This window comes from Canis lupus, chromosome 16 (genome assembly GCF_011100685.1).
Source record: "Canis lupus familiaris isolate Mischka breed German Shepherd chromosome 16, alternate assembly UU_Cfam_GSD_1.0, whole genome shotgun sequence".
Taxonomy (NCBI): domain Eukaryota; kingdom Metazoa; phylum Chordata; class Mammalia; order Carnivora; family Canidae; genus Canis; species Canis lupus.
Genome location: NC_049237.1, coordinates 42911018 through 42927179, shown reverse-complemented (window position 1 = coordinate 42927179; position 16162 = coordinate 42911018). Strand labels below are relative to the sequence as shown.

Genomic DNA, 16162 nt, shown 5'->3' with positions numbered 1-16162 from the left:
ACAGAAAACATGGAGTTGTACGTAAGATTAAAAAAAAAAGGAGTTTAGTTTTATTTTCTCTGTGTATTTGCAAAATACTTAGGACCAACACAGAAACAATAATAAAAGCTCCTGTGAAAAAAAATTACACTTAAAAAAAAAAAAAGAAAAGAAAAAGACCTGAGAGGGATTAGTGCCTTAGCCCTAGGGAGCTACAGCAAATCTGATTAGTCCAAGGAATTGAAAAGATATTAGGAAGATAGAACAGGAGGTGAGAGAATTAGAAATTACTGAGGAAGAAGGCCTCGGAATGGACTATGATGGGAACTGGAGCCGGGGCTGGGCGGGGGGCGGGGGGGGGGGGTGTCTGGGTGGAGGCAGGGGTCCCCGCTGGTAGCCAGAGGGTGGGGATCATGGAGGCCCAGTGTATCCACAAGGAGGCACCAGTGGAGGAGGTCCAAGCATCCCATGTGGAGGCATGGGACCTGGGTGACCCATGGGAGATCCATACAGAGGCCCTCAAGGGGGCATGTCCATTGGAGGAGGCCCAGGATGAGGCATTCCAGGTGGTGGTTGGGGTGGCAGATGCCCCCCAGTGCCTGGGGGCCCAGCATGTGGGTGGCCTGGGCCATGAGGGCCATGGTGGGCCAGCTGCATCTGAGACATCCCTGGACGGGGCATCCCACTCGGTGGGAATGGGTGAGGATGCGAGTGTCCATGTCCAGGACGTCTGGCCCCTGGGATTCCTGCTGATGGTGGACTGTGTCCTCCAGCCCTCGGAGGCATAGGTGTCGGGGGGCATGGCTGGGGGTATCCCAGGTGGAAGGGCTCCAGGAGGCAGCACTAGGGGTGCGAAGGACCCAGGAGGAGGCATGCCTGGTGGAGGGAGCCCAGACCCCAAAGATGAAACGACAGGATTGGGGGCTGAAGGCAGAGGGGGTGCGTCTGCAAACAGCTGATGAGGGTGGTCAGCTTGGGAGAGTGGGTTCTGGGCTGCCAGAAGTCGTTCAACTGCTGAGCCGTGGCGCAACCCCTTGAAGTCCTTGAAGGCATAGGACGCAGTGATGGGGCGGTTACCAAGATACTGCCTGTTCATGGCCTCGGTAACTGCATCCGAAGCATCAAATGACGCAAAATTAATAAAGGCATAACCTTTGGAGTTGCCTGTATCAGGGTCCCACATAATCTTGGGGGGTTGTAAGATGACCCCGAAGGCGTTGAAGGAATCATGAAGCAGATTCCCATCAATCCCTGGGTCCAGATTGTCAATGAAAATGTTGGCCCCCACGTCCAGGTTGCTGTTGTGAGCCGATGTCTTGTTCACTCTTATTGGCTTCCCATAGAGTTTGATCATGTTCATGATCTTAATGGCACAGTCAGCATCTTCCCCACTCAGGAATTCCACAAAGCCATAGCCTTGGTGCTGACCTGTGACTCTATCCTTTGGCATGTGGGTGCTGACTACTGGCCCTGCCTGGAGAAAAAGCTCCCACAGCAGTGGTTTGCCAACCTTCTCATCCAGGCCCCCGATGTAGACAGTGGCATCCTGGTTCTGCTTCAGATCCACCCTGCTGCCATGGCGAAAGAGCTCCTGCCCTCTCCAGGCCTGTACATAAGATTCTTAACTAATGTTTTCTGGATGATAATACTACAATTTTTTTTTCATTTTCTTACATTATTTAATACCTCCTGAATTTTCTTCAATTAACCAAGATTTTAATTAAACAAATATTGATTTGTACCTTCCATAGTCTGAGCACTGAGCTAGGTAGATGCAATAGATACAATAGTAAACACTAAATATGGTGCCTGCCCTTCAAGCACTAATTGAATAGAAAGAGAATTAGCAATGCAGTGTAAACAAGTTCTATGACTGATAGATATTTGTAAAACTAAATATGTGTGTGTGTGTGTATATATATATATATATATAGGCACAAAAGGGCTCAGTATATATATATTGAGCCCTTTGAGTTGTCCAGCAGGAAAGAACTCAGCAAAATATAGTTTATATAAAGAAATGGTTTATGATAGAGTGAGTAGGCATTTAAGTAATGTAGAAAACAAACATACATTTCTAAGTCTGCTGTATTAGGAGATGTGGGACTTTGGAACAGGGAAGTAGGATATTATCTGAAAGGCAAGCTAGAATTTCAAGAGAATATTCTATCTCATAGACTGTGTGAGAGCTGTATTGATGACAAGATAGGGGAGGGGGACAGAGACAGAGAGACAGGACAGAAAGAGAGAGAGAGAGAGAGAGAAGAGAGATAGGGGAAGGGGGAAGGAAGGAGAGAGGAAAGAAGATAGAGGTATTCCCACTAGCTTAAGAGCCCAGACATTCCAACTTCTCTATACTCATCTGAGCTTCCTTACTTTCTGGTGTCTATCTCACTGAAACATACTGTTCCTTGTCCCAATTTCTTGGGTTAATTTTTAGAGTCATTTTAATTCTTCAGCAAGCCCTCCTCAGTGATTTGTCATTTGGATCATGGACCGTCTCTACAGTCTTTACTTTGTTAAATTTAAATGCTAATGCCCCTCATTATGGGACAACCTTTACCTGTGGCAATTACACCTGAACACAGGGGAACTATTTAGGTTCTAAATGAAATAGCTAATCTCCTGTTTAGTGACACTGTACTTAAAAAAAGGAAAAAAAAATATTTTGAATCAGGTGTATGTTCTCAAATTACCTAATGGCAGAAAATAAAAAAGAAGACAGAGAAAAGAGAGGAAATTAACATGTGGATATTTTGCATCTTTTTTTTAAACAAATATGGTCAGGAAAAATGTTATTTGAAAACTAGTTGCAGATACTCCTAGCCTCTTACAAGGATATTAGTTTGAGAAGTGAAAGGATTTTCTAATGAATTCCCAAACATGAAATTCAAAACTCCAAAAGGAATTCTTGTCCTTTATGACTGTTATTTTAGAACCAAATTCTATGAGCGTGTTCATTGTCTGGTGACTCCTGATGATAGGGCTTTTAGCTTGATTCTTGACAATCTCAATAAACACATCTTCTATCAATCACACACTTCTCACTCCCCTGGAAAGTAGGATATAAACACAAATTGGTTAAACCCAGTCTCCTTATTCTCTGATAATGCCGAACTTATACCACAATTATGTGCACAATTGCAACACTATCCCATGGGAGTAGAGTTGTGGCATTGTGTCCAAACTCATTCTATGAAGCCAGCATCACCTTAATTCCAAAACCAGACAAAGACCCCACCAAAACAGAGAATTATAGACCAATATCCCTGATGAACACAGCTGCAAAAATTCTCAACAAGATATTAGCCAATAGGATCCAATAGTACATTCAGAAGATTATTCACCATGACCAAGTGGGATTTATCCCCAGGATGCAAGGCTGGTTCAACACTCGTAAAGCAATCAATGTGATAGATCATATCAACAAGAGAAAAAACAAGAACCATATGATCCTCTCAATAGATGCAGAGAAAGCATTTGACAAAATACAGCATCCATTCCTGATCAAAACTCTTCAGAGTGTAGGGATGGAGAGAACATTCCTCAGCATCTTAAGAGCCATCTATGAAAAGCTCATAGCATATATCAATCTCAATGGGGAAACACTGGGAGCCTTTCCTCTAAGATTAGAAACATGACACGGATGTCCACTTTCACCACTGCTATTCAACATAGTACTAGAAGTCCTAGCCTCAGCAATCAGGCAACAAATAGAAATAAAAGGCATTCAAATTGGCAAATTGGCATCCTCTTTGTGGATGACATAATACTGTACAAAGAAGACCCCAAAGACTCTACCCCAAGATTGCTGGAACTCATACAGCAATTCGGCAGTGTGGCAGGATATAAAATCAATGCCTAGAAATCAGTGGCATTTCTATACACTAACAATGAGACTGAAGAGAAATTAGGGAGTCAATCCCATTTAAAATTGCACACAAAAGCATAAGATATCTAGGAATAAACCTAACCAAAGAGGTAAAGGATCTATACCCTAAAAACTATAGAACACTTCTGAAAGAAATTGAGGAAGACACAAAGAGATGGAAAAATATTCCATGCTCATGGGTTGGAAGAATTAATATTGTGAAAACATATATGCTATCCAAGTCAATTTACACATTCAATGCAATCACATGTCGTTCAATGCAATCCCTATCAAAATACCATGGACTTTCTTCAGAGAGTTGGAACAAATTATCTTAAGATTTGTGCGGAATCAGAAAAGATCCCAAATAGCCAGGGGAATATTGAAAAAGAAAACCAGAGCCGGGGGCATCACAATGCTAGATTTCAAGTTGTACTGCAAGCTGTGATCATCAAGACAGGTGGTACTGGCACAAAAACAGACACATAGATCAATGGAACAGAATAGAGAATCCAGAAATGGGCCCTCAACTCTATGGTCAACTAATATTCAACAAAGCAGGAAAGACTATCCATTGGGAAAAGGACAGTCTCTTCAATAAATGGTGCTGGGAAAATTGGACAGCCACGTGCAGAAGAATGAAACTAGACCATTCTCTTACACCATACACAAAGATAAATTCAAAATGGAAGAAAGATCTAAATGTGAGACAAGAATCCATCAAAATCCTAGAGGAGAACACAGGCAACACCCTTTTTGAACTTGGCCACAGCAACTTCTTGCAAGATACATCTATGAAGGCAAGGGAAACAAAAGCAAAAATGAATTATTGGGACTTAATCAAGATAAAAAGCTGCTGCACAGCAAAAGAAACAGTAAAAAAAAACTAAAATACAACCTACAGAGTGGGAGAAGATATTTGCAAATGACCTATCAGATAAAGGGCTAGTATCCAAGACCTATAAAGAACTTATTAAACTCAACACCCAAGAAACAAACAATCCAGTCATGAAATGAGCAAAAGACATGAAGAGAAATCTCACAGAGGAAGACACAGACATGGCCAACATGCACATGAGAAAATGCTCCGCATCACTTGCCATCAGGGAAATACAAATCAAAACCATAATGAGATACCACCTCACACCAGTGAGAATGGCGAAAATTAACAAGACAGGCAACAACAAATGTTGGAGAGGATGTGGAGAAAGGGGAACCCTCTTGCACTGTTGGTGGGAATGTGAACTGGTGCAGCCACTCTGGAAAACTGTGTGGAGGTTCCTCAAAGAGTTAGAAATAGATCTGCCCTACGACCCAGCAATTGCACTGCTGGGGATTTGCCCTAAAGATACAGATGCAGTGAAAGACCGAGACACCTGCACCCCGATGTTTCTAGCAGCAATGTCCACAATAGCCAAACTGTGGAGGGAGCCTCGGTGTTCAATGAAAGATGAATGGATAAAGAAGATGTGGTCTATTTATACAATGGAATATTACTCAGCCATTAGAAACGACGAATACCCACCATTTGCTTCGACGTGGATGGAACTGGAGGGTATTATGCTGAGTGAAGTAAGTCAATCGGAGAAGGACAAACATATGGCTTCACTCATATGAGGAATATAAGAAATAGTGAAAGGGAATAAAGGGGAAAGGAGGGAAAATGAGTGGGAAATACCGGTGAGGGTGACAGAACATGAGAGACACCTAACTCTTGGAAACGCACAAGGGGTGGTGGAAAGGGAGGTGAGCGGGGGGATGGGGTGACTGGGTGACAGGCACTGAGGGGGGCACTTGATGAGATGAGCACTGGGTGTTATACTATCTGTTGGCAAATCGAACTCCAATAAAAAATATACAAAAAAATTTGTGTTCAAACTGTTCATTATTTTTTTCTCTAAGTATAACCCTTAAAAAATCACAATTAAAAAACTCTAGAATAATCTGCATTTTTGTGGTTAAAGAAATCAGTGTGGATTCTTTAAATAATCCATGAGGGTCTTAAAGCTGAGATTCAAATGTATTCAAATGTCCAGGTTGTGCTTGATGATTAAACAGGGTTTCACCTGTGGTTTGCGGGCTATTGTAAACCAAACCTCATGGAAACAACCCATGTTTAAAACCTGTGATCCTTGGGGACAGAATGCATTGAATTGGCTTTACTCCTGCATGAAAACACTTTTCTTGCTTCTTCAGTCATCTATGCCATACATTCATCCCATGTATGGTGAACATAAAGGCATTCAATACTTCTAATTCTCTGGGAGCTGCTTCTGCAGTCATAAACTCAGAGAAATGAGTGAAAATAGTTCATGGAAACTCTTGGCCTGAAATGCCTGGTCATTGAACTCTTCTACCTTTCATTCTGACCTTGGCCTCATTTCTGTTTACCTTCCTCTGCATGTAGCATCTCACATCACACCTGCCTTCAGTTCCCATCCCGTTGTATCGGCAAAACCTCTGAGCTTCCTGCTCCCTCTGCTTGAAGGGTGCCACCTGCGTAGCTCCTGTTCATCCATTGGATCTCAGCCTACATGTCAGCACAGTAAAGAGGCTGTCGTTACTGACCACGCAATAGAAATTAGTCCTCTATTTTATTTGCCTCAAATAACTCATAACAGGCAGACACAACTCTATTTACTTCCTTTTACCCTGCTTCCTTGTTTATTGTATATCTAAAATGTAACCTTGACCAATATCACTGTGGTTATATTAACTATCTTATTTAACATTTTATTTCCATCCTATAGCACCATGTTTGGAGGAGAAGGGTGCCTAATAAATATTTTGGATGAATGCTCCCATATAAACCCAACTAGACAAAGTGAGGATTTTCTGATAGGCTTACTAAACATTGATTATATCATTCTAGTATCATTCTGTTAAGAGACAATTCATGGTCTGTAAAGTCAGAAAAGAGGTAACTACTGAATTTATAGTATTTATTTGGTAAATTTGCTTGGATACTTATGAAAATATGTTAAAACTTGCTCTGGATTTCTCCACCATTGAAGGATAAATGAAGAAAAAGTACGAATGTTTCTTTTGCATATGGTAATCTCTCTCTCTCTCTCTCTCTCTCTCTATATATATATATATATATGTATATATATATATATTCTATATATATATAGAATCTTGTATACTACATATACTACGTATACTATATGTAATTTTCTCATATACTACAGAATCTTGGTTCACTGGTCTTTTTAAAGATGAACTGGAGAAAATTAGGATGATTGAAGTTTTTGTTATAATTTTTTGGATATATATTTTGAATATATGGACAATTACAATGTGACCCAAAGAAATAAATATTTCTGAAACATTCAATTCCATCATACTTCTTTATTACATATTTTATGTCAATTTTAGTGCTTTTGTATGTTTCAGAAGTACTAAGATTTTCTCACTTAGTGATAAATTAGTTCCAATTAAGATTATTTATTTATGAAATCTGTTTAACTGTAACTATGACAGTCATAATGGAGAGGAAGTCTGCAAATTGGTAGGATAGAAAAAGTTTTCCCTGGAAGAATGAAAGTGAGACATTGTTTGCTAGAAAAAGAATAAATGAGAGACAGCTAATAAGAAAGAAAAAAATTACAACTGTAAAAGAAAGTGAATAGGGCATCCTCTTCCAAGGAACATCAATGGTCTTCAAAAAAAATAAAGGCTGACAGATTATAGATTATAGATAGATGATAGATAGATAGATAGATAGATAGATAGATGATAGATAGATGATAGATAGATGACTTTGTAACATGAGAGGAATGTATTTACTTAAATTTTAATATTCTAACTATAAAAATTGAAAATCATTTAATTGTATTGGTATCCCAACTTTTGCTTTGAAATTTTACCAAACTGTGACATCCAAAAGTTTAAGAACTAGTTGATGCTAAAATAGATAGAACTAACACAAAAATGATAATGGAAGCAGAACTATCAGGGATTTATATCATGAGAATATATGACATAACATAGCATCAGAAGATTGGCCATCTACTTATTCACCTAAAGTTCTGTGACAGACTATGAAGGCTGAGTTTGTTGCTTGAGAGAGAGGAGCAATGTAGCCAAATTTGTTTGCCAACCGTTAATTAATGTTGGGCTACAGTTACCCAGATTAATTTTCTCCAGCAAGAGAATAAGTTCTGTTTTCTATATATTCCAGGAATTTGGGGAACAGAAGAATGCCAAACCAGAAATACTATGTAAACTAATAGCTAACAGATTTCAGATAAAATTGAAATAACATGGACAGAACACTGCTTAGAAGGTGATGTTTCAAAGTTACTCAAACATTTTCGCGAGGTTGATTTGTAGGCTTGTGACTTTTATGGTAAAAAATCATTAAATATTATTTATAATTCTGCTAATTGATACACACAGATCAGCCAAAAGAGAAAATAGAAAAATAGATTTATAATGTGGTCTTGAAAACTTAAAGTTTCATGTTCTTAAAGGACACATAGTTGTCAGAAGGGCGGAGGGTGGAAAGATGGGTAAAATGGGTGAAGGAGAGTGGAAACACAAGCTTTCAGTTGTGGATTGAATAATTAACAGGGATAAAAGGTAGAGTATAGGGAATATAGTCGATGATAATGTAATAGTGTGATATGGTGACAGATGGTAGCTACACTTGTGGTGAGTATAGCATAACATAGAGACAACTCAAATCATTGTGTTATACACCTGAAATTAATGGAACATTGTGTCAAATACAGTCAATTTTAAAAACTGGATAGGTAAGCATACAGAGATCTAAGCAAACTTCTTAGACATAAACCAAAGAAAGAAAAAGGGAAAGAAAGGAAGAAAGGAAAGAAATAAGAAAGGGAGGAAGGGAAAAAGGAAGGAAAAGAGGAGCTCCATCAGAACACTCAATCAGAAACTCATTTAGCAACACTAAATGAATTTTGGGAATAAAGTATTGTTTGCTTAGATGGGTATAGGTGTGTGTCTGCATCTATTTGCGTGAATAATACATGCTTAATAAAACTTGAAAATGTTTGACATCATGCTTAAAAATGAACATTTATAATTTTTGTTTAGTGAATGTAAATTTCATTAAAAATAATAATGGCAAAAAAATAAATAAAAATGGCATTTAATCATAAAACTATTTATAGTTCACACACTAATAGAAACATGTTGTCTTTTTACTTGGTGCCGGCCGTTATGGAGCCATTGTTAATTCCTGAGCTACGAAGTAGTAATGTAAGTAAATGATAGTAGTAGTGATGTAAGTAAATGGGTACTTTTACCCATTAATGAATAGGTAAATAATGAATTTGCAAAGAAGTCCTACCATGGTATTCGGAATAGGAGGTGATGGCTCAAACTATTCTCCCCATGCATGTAGGACCCCAAATTTAGAGTTGATATCACATAACAGTGAGTTTGCTGTACCTGTGGCTATAAAAATAAAATAGTAGGAGCAGACAGATGATTTTCAGAATGAATGGCAAGTCCCAAATGTGGCAAAATATATAGAAGACAAGACTGGAATTTAGAAGAGAGATCAGGAAAGAAGATTTACAGGTAAGTTACACCTAAAGAAGTGACTGGAAACCAGGTAAGTTGACAGGGCTCTGAGATGAAGAGCAGAAAAAAACTCTTCATCTCAGGGCAACAATGGAATCCCAATGGGGCATATGCTTAGCCCACAAAAAGAGATAAAACTGGGTTGTGAAATAAGAAAATTAATAGAGCAATACTTCACAGAAGCCAAGACCATACTATACTGTAAATACAATCACTTGCCTTTGGCTAGTAGAAAACATACACTAGCCAGCTCAGTTCCATCTTGCAGTCTTTTTACTAACTTCAGTTATTCTCTTTAGCCATTCAGAACAATAATCAAAATGAAATGGGTTATCACTGATTTATTCTCCAGTTTTTTATGAGAACCATTAATTGTTTCAGGTATTGGGGTCATCTTTCTGACTTTTCTGAGGAGAGAGGAGCCCCACACAGTTTAAAATGGTTTATGACTTGTTTTCTATTTTGCATCTAAATTGATATATTGGTATAGATCAAAACTCCAGGAGGAAAAGATAGCAACTGATGATTAGAAACTCAAAACAGAGCAATATGCATTGAAAACAAAGATGAGAAAATACAACTGGCCAGCAGAATGGGCCTCTGTAAGAGAGCTTTTTTTTTTTTTTTTTTTCACTGAGTGCCTTATAACTTATTACTCCTTCCCACCATCTGTCTTGGCACAGACAGCTGTAAGGACAGCTTTCCATCTAACTCTTTTCCTCCATGACCAGAATCTTGAAAGTTAAATTGGTTCCTTTTATTGTCTGCTCCTTGAATGGAAGCCAAACTAGCCATTCACTGCAGGTGGTTATCAGTCAACACTTGCAATTATGGTCCAAACCGGTTTTCCAACAGAAATCCATCACATTATTAAAGGCAATGCATAAAGTGTTTCTTAAAAGATTCAGGGATGCCAGCAAACTCACATCTAAAAGGATCTCTAAAAAGTTTCCCATGATGGTTGAATCTTCATAGTCCTAATTTTCAAAAGTTAGCTAGAATCACTTTAATGATTTCCTTTTTTTTTTTCTTCTCAAGAAAAGCATTTACAAGAAGTAGGGTAGGGGTGTTTTGTTTTGTTTTGCACTTTCGTAATAAAATTTCTGGGTACTTACTCTGGGGACAGATCCTGTTTTTGACATTGGAGATGCAGCAATGCATATGATAGGCGTAGTCTCTGTTCTCAATTAACTTACATTCTGGTGCTTAAGAAAGATAGAAATTAGACACATACCTACAGATTAGTATGCATAATGTTAAATACTATGAAGAAACTAAGGCTAAAGAGATATAGAGTAACTAAAGAGGTGATTTAGGGGGCTATTTTGATGACTGAAGACCTATTTAAAGAGAGAGCTTTGAAATGAAACTTAAACAATGGCAATAAGTCAGCTATCTAAATATCTGGGAGCACAATTATGATCATGGAAAAGCAACTAAAAGCCCTAATACAGACATAGAACAACAAAAGCAGAGTCTGTCTAGGTAAGTAGGCAATAGGGGAATGGTAAAGGTGATGTTAGGGAAGAGGGGAAGGATAGAATTATTTACAGCCTTATGGTCCATTTAAAGAAATTTGGATTTTACCCTGCAGATAAAGGAAAATCCTTGAAGTATTCTCAACAAAGAAAGGACACAAATTGATTGCCATATTGAACCTTCCCAGTATCTACATGGTGGATTCATTGCTGGAGAACAGAGCCCCTACTTTCCTTCCCCACATAACTGCAAGGTATAGTGGTGCTGCTCTCCATGAAAAAAAAAAAAAAAGCAGAGTGACAAATACCTCCACATTCGATAGGCCAAGTAGCTCCACCTAGGGAAAAGCTTTCACTAAAAAAGCAATCTGTGATTTCCAGTGGACTCCTGATGAGGTCTTTGTTAAGTGAAACATATTTTCTCAGTTCTTACACCTGAACACATCTCCTCTCCCTATTATTTTAGCTAGAAGCAATAACAGTGTCCAAAGATGTGCGATTTTAGCAGGAGTAATAGCGCACATGTTCTCAGGTAGAGGACCTTTTGGAATGATTCAGAAATTACAGCCACACTTCTGCAGCGAAGAGGAATGGATATGGCAGTCCTCTGTAAACAATAATGCATCATGAGAGTAAACATTATTATAGAAGTTGAACACCAAATATGCTTAAACTAGAACAAGCACTTGCACTAAACTTCTGCTTCTTATCACTTGGCCCATTGAGTCTCGATTTGTAAGCAAGTATTAGAAAAAGATATTTGGTGCTGCAGTGACAACAAATCTATCAGAGTTAGGGGCTTTGAACTCTCTGAATTATTTCCCAAAGTAAAAACCTTGAGCCGGAGAGAGTCATGCTCACTTAGGGCATTTCTGGCAGAATAAATATTATATAAAAGAACAATGGACATAATCAATACTGAGTTTGATGCACTCTTTTCTGGTGACTTTCAGAAGACACTTAATACGCACAAAATGAATTTTCTCCTTGTTTATATTCTTCACAATGATATTTATGGAACAAACTCTTTGATGCAGATACTGAATCGGCCATTTGCTCTTTAGCATAGTAGTACAAGCTCATTTCGCCAAAGGGGGGAAATTAAAACTACATGAAAGAGTAGCTCTGGAATGCCACGCTGATGTTAAGGTTACTATTAAGATTAAAATATCAGTTTCAATGACTATGGAAAAAGTGGAAAAGCATTTTTTCCATTTAAACTTATCAGACTGATAATGCCAATGGGGAGACACAATTTCCCCCCCTCAGCTGTGATTAGTCTGGTATGTAAAAAATGTATGGATGATTTTTCAAGGTCATAGGGACCATAGACATACTGACTCCATTGTGTTGCAGAAAAAACAGATCCTGTTGGCTTGAAGAGATACTGTGGAGGCCTCTCAGGTAGATGAATGTACTGCTTCTGGTTTTGTTTGTTAGCTGAACACATAGATCAAAAAGCCAACATGTCTTTATGAAGCCAAGATTAGGCCCTATTTTTCATCCTGAGGGTCAGTCAGACTCTACGATGACAAGTATTTAATAATTTCTAATTTATAGCCTAATAATATTCATGGTACACCAGATCAAAAAGTTTTCATTCTTCCAGGTTTTGTCAAAGCTGGATATATCTTTGTTGTCACTCAAAACCAGAGCAGATCAAGCTTTGGAAAAGTATAGAAATTACTTGTTCTATATGATACTCAGGAATTCTAGCTTTTTACATTCACAGTATGAAATCTAAATGGGATATGGATTAAAAACTCATTGTGAGGTTGTTTTCCATACTGAAGTATACAAAATTATTAATTTACCTTGAAAGAAGAAGGTTAACAGGGAATCTAGTTAAAGTATCTATGTCCCAAATGTTAATAAAATGACAGGAATATCATTTACTAACTTATGAAATAGAAACGATTTCAAGGCATTCCTGAAAACTTGAATAAAATAGTTTTAAAGCAAAAGGCGAGGTTTATTTTTATTTCCTTAACCTATTTGGGAGAAATATTTATAATCATTTAACTATAAGCACTAGGTATTGAATTTTTAAATATGCATGTATATACAAGAATAAGAAAATTTTCATTCTGGTTCTCTTATTTTCTGTAATATCCATCAGTATAGGACATAGTGGGGCTTCCCCTCTCCAGATATTTCTTTCTGAGACATTTATCAACTTTGAGTTACAAGTAACCCATTTAAATGCTGAGTGAATTTGATGTTGCTAACCTTTAGTACAGCTTAATAGCCAAGATTAGGACTTCATAGTTGCATTGTCTGGAGAAAATCCAGGCTCTGCCTCTTAGTTACTGTCTGATCTTGAGCAAGTTTTTAAAAATTTGTTTTTATTTTCTCCACTTTAAAATGTGAATATTAATATTACTCACCTTGGAGGTTAGATAGTGAGAATTAAGGGATATCGTATGTGTAAAATGCTAGAAAGTGGCTGGTACACAACACTGCCAGAACTTGTTTGGTGGTGTTGGTAGTAGTCTTGTTTGGTGGTGGTGGTGGTAGTAGTAGTCAAGTCTTGCTTAACTCCACAACTTCCTTTCCTCCTTCAGTCATTTTATGTTAGAAGTGTTTCCTCCTAAGCAAGGATAATTTTGCTCTGGACCCTGCCTCCTTCTGCCTTCTCAGATATATCACCTATATTCCCTCTATAACCTCTACTACATTTTCACACTCTCTCCATAAGACCCTTTCCCATTATCACTGACATTTTTTCAGATCTCCCCCAATTTAACAAAAAATAAAAAAATAATAATAATCTCTTTGATTAGCTCTTCCTTTGTAGTGATTACTCTGGCTGTATCCTTGCTTTTGAGCACAGATTTATTAATCCAAATTCTCTTCTTGGGCTGACTACAAGTTCTCACCTTTCATTATGAAGTTCTTACCTCATTGCAATTGAACTTTTGCCCCAATTGTTCTCTTCAGCTGACTTTGCAAAGGACAAATGACCTTTGCTTTGCTAAAGCCTCTTAACCTATTTGATACTGTACGGTGCTGGATTTTTCAGGGCCATTTTTGCTATTCACTAACCTTATCATACTGCGAATGCTCTCTTCTCATGATTCCACTTCTGTGGTTTTTCTCCTCTACTTCCTGCCAATACTTCTATATTTTGAGGTTTACTTCTCATCCATCAATCCATTAGGTGTTATTTTTTTCCTAAGCCAGCTCCTCTTCTTTCAATTTCTCTCTCTCTCTCTCTCTCTCTCTCTCGGTCTCTCTCTCACACCATATGTATTTCCTAAGGTTTGAATCTGTATATTCAGTAGCTTTCTAGACATCCTCACTTGGCAGTCTCACAGCACTTTGAGCTCAGCATAGTCCAAACTGAACTGCTCATTCTCTCCCATCAGATTGAACCTCAACAAATCTTCCTTCTCTGAGTGCTCCCTACCTTAGTCAAAGGCATCACCATCTCCCCTATCCCCTAAACTCAGATCATGGGAAACATCAACACCTCTTAACACCAAAACAATGATCTCATCTTGAAAGTTTCAATTGAATCCCAATTTTTTCCTGTTTCTGGTGCTAAATTAATCCAGGCCTCCACTGTTTTTCTTCTGAAGCATGAACAAAATACTTCCTTTCTCCATCATATTCTGTACCCTTGCAATAGATTTCTCACAATGCATACAAAGTGACCTTCCTTAACCACAACCCTAAAACTTTAATGACTTTTTTAAAAGATTTTATTTATTTATTTATTCATGAGAGACACAGAGAGAGAAAGAGACAGAGACATAGGCAGAGGGAGAAGCAGGCTCCACACAGGTAGCCCGATGTGGGACTTGATCTCCAGGATCACGTCCTGGGCCGAAGGCAAGTGCTAAACTGCTGAGCCACCCAGGCATCCTGAAACGTAGTAACTTTCATGGCTTCTGACTTAAATATTGCTAAGTGCCTTGAAATGGTTTACACAGACCTCTGCAACCCAAATTCACCTTCTTCTTCACTCATCGTTTGTTAATGTCTTCCTTGTGCTATATTCTTCAATAATATTAGGTTTCTTTACATCCTTCAAATCCTGCATGCCTCCAGGCCATTTCACCAGTACCTGTATACTGTCATTCAGTCCTTCCCTCTCTGACTAGAGAAGGGACTCTCATGTTGGTGAGATTAAGTGTGACTTCCTCAGAAGACCTTCTCTGAGCCTTCTGAAATTTTTTCCCCTTTTGTGTCTTCTGCAGTGCCCATATTATTATATTTGGTTGTTAGATTGAGGGTCTTCCCTGCAGTACTATATATTCCAATGCTACTTATTTCGTAGGGACTGTGCCATTCTTATATGTTCAGCATACATGGAGAATTTAATCAATATCTGGAAAACCAGCAAGTTAATGAAATAATTATTAATTATAATTTTTTATTATTTATAATTATTAATTATAATTTATTAAAGAAGATTTCAATGACTATTTGGTCACTGGACAGGCCTTTAATAAATGCTTCTCTCTTGCTAAAAAAAATAAAAATAAAAAAATAAAATAAATAAATAATAAATAAATAAATGCTTCTCTCTGACTATAGATTCATCTGCAACTACAGTTAACTTTTAGAAGTTGTTTATATAAACAGAGGAATTGTTTCTTATGGTGAGTCAGAGATATTGAAGATTAAATACTTTCTAGTAACTTTATAGCTCTTGATAAATGATTTAAAATCTATGCACCTCAATTTACTCATCTTGAGAAGAGGATTATTTATAGATTGTAATTGGGAATGCAAAGGAAGAAGCATGGAAACTGGTCCTCAATGGATCCTATCCACACATCTCACTCCTGAAACTGATGCTGAAATACAGCTTCCCAATCTACCATCAATTCTACCCCTATGCCTACCATGGATATGCCTCTGGTTATGTCCTTTATTCATTTATTTTTTATTTTAAAACATATTTATTAACGACCAGGCACTGAACTCATTCTTGTGGATACAGCAGTGAACAAAGTGGAAATGATATCTTCTCTTTCAGAATATTTGGTCTGGTGTGTCACTCATCGGTAAATAATTTCTTTACATTCTGATCACTCTGCTAGAGTGAGAGTTTCTGTAGGACAGGTACTATTAATACCTTCTGGCTTGTCACTTCATGGGTGCTCAGTGAAATGGTCTATCTAGGACACTGGATCAATCTACATAATTAGATTAAGAATATAAATTTGATTTTTCCCTTAAAATTCAATTATAATTTTATTCCTACTACAAGTCTTTTCCATAATCCCATCTTCCTAGCCCTGTGAAAATTAGTGTCTCTCCTCCCTTT

General features: G+C 37.9%; 1 pseudogene; it reads right to left on the bottom strand.

Moving 5' to 3' along the window:
- Window positions 1-266: 266 nt before the first annotated feature.
- On the bottom strand, window positions 267-10201 carry LOC100688919 (annotated as a pseudogene).
- Window positions 10202-16162: the final 5961 nt, after the last annotated feature.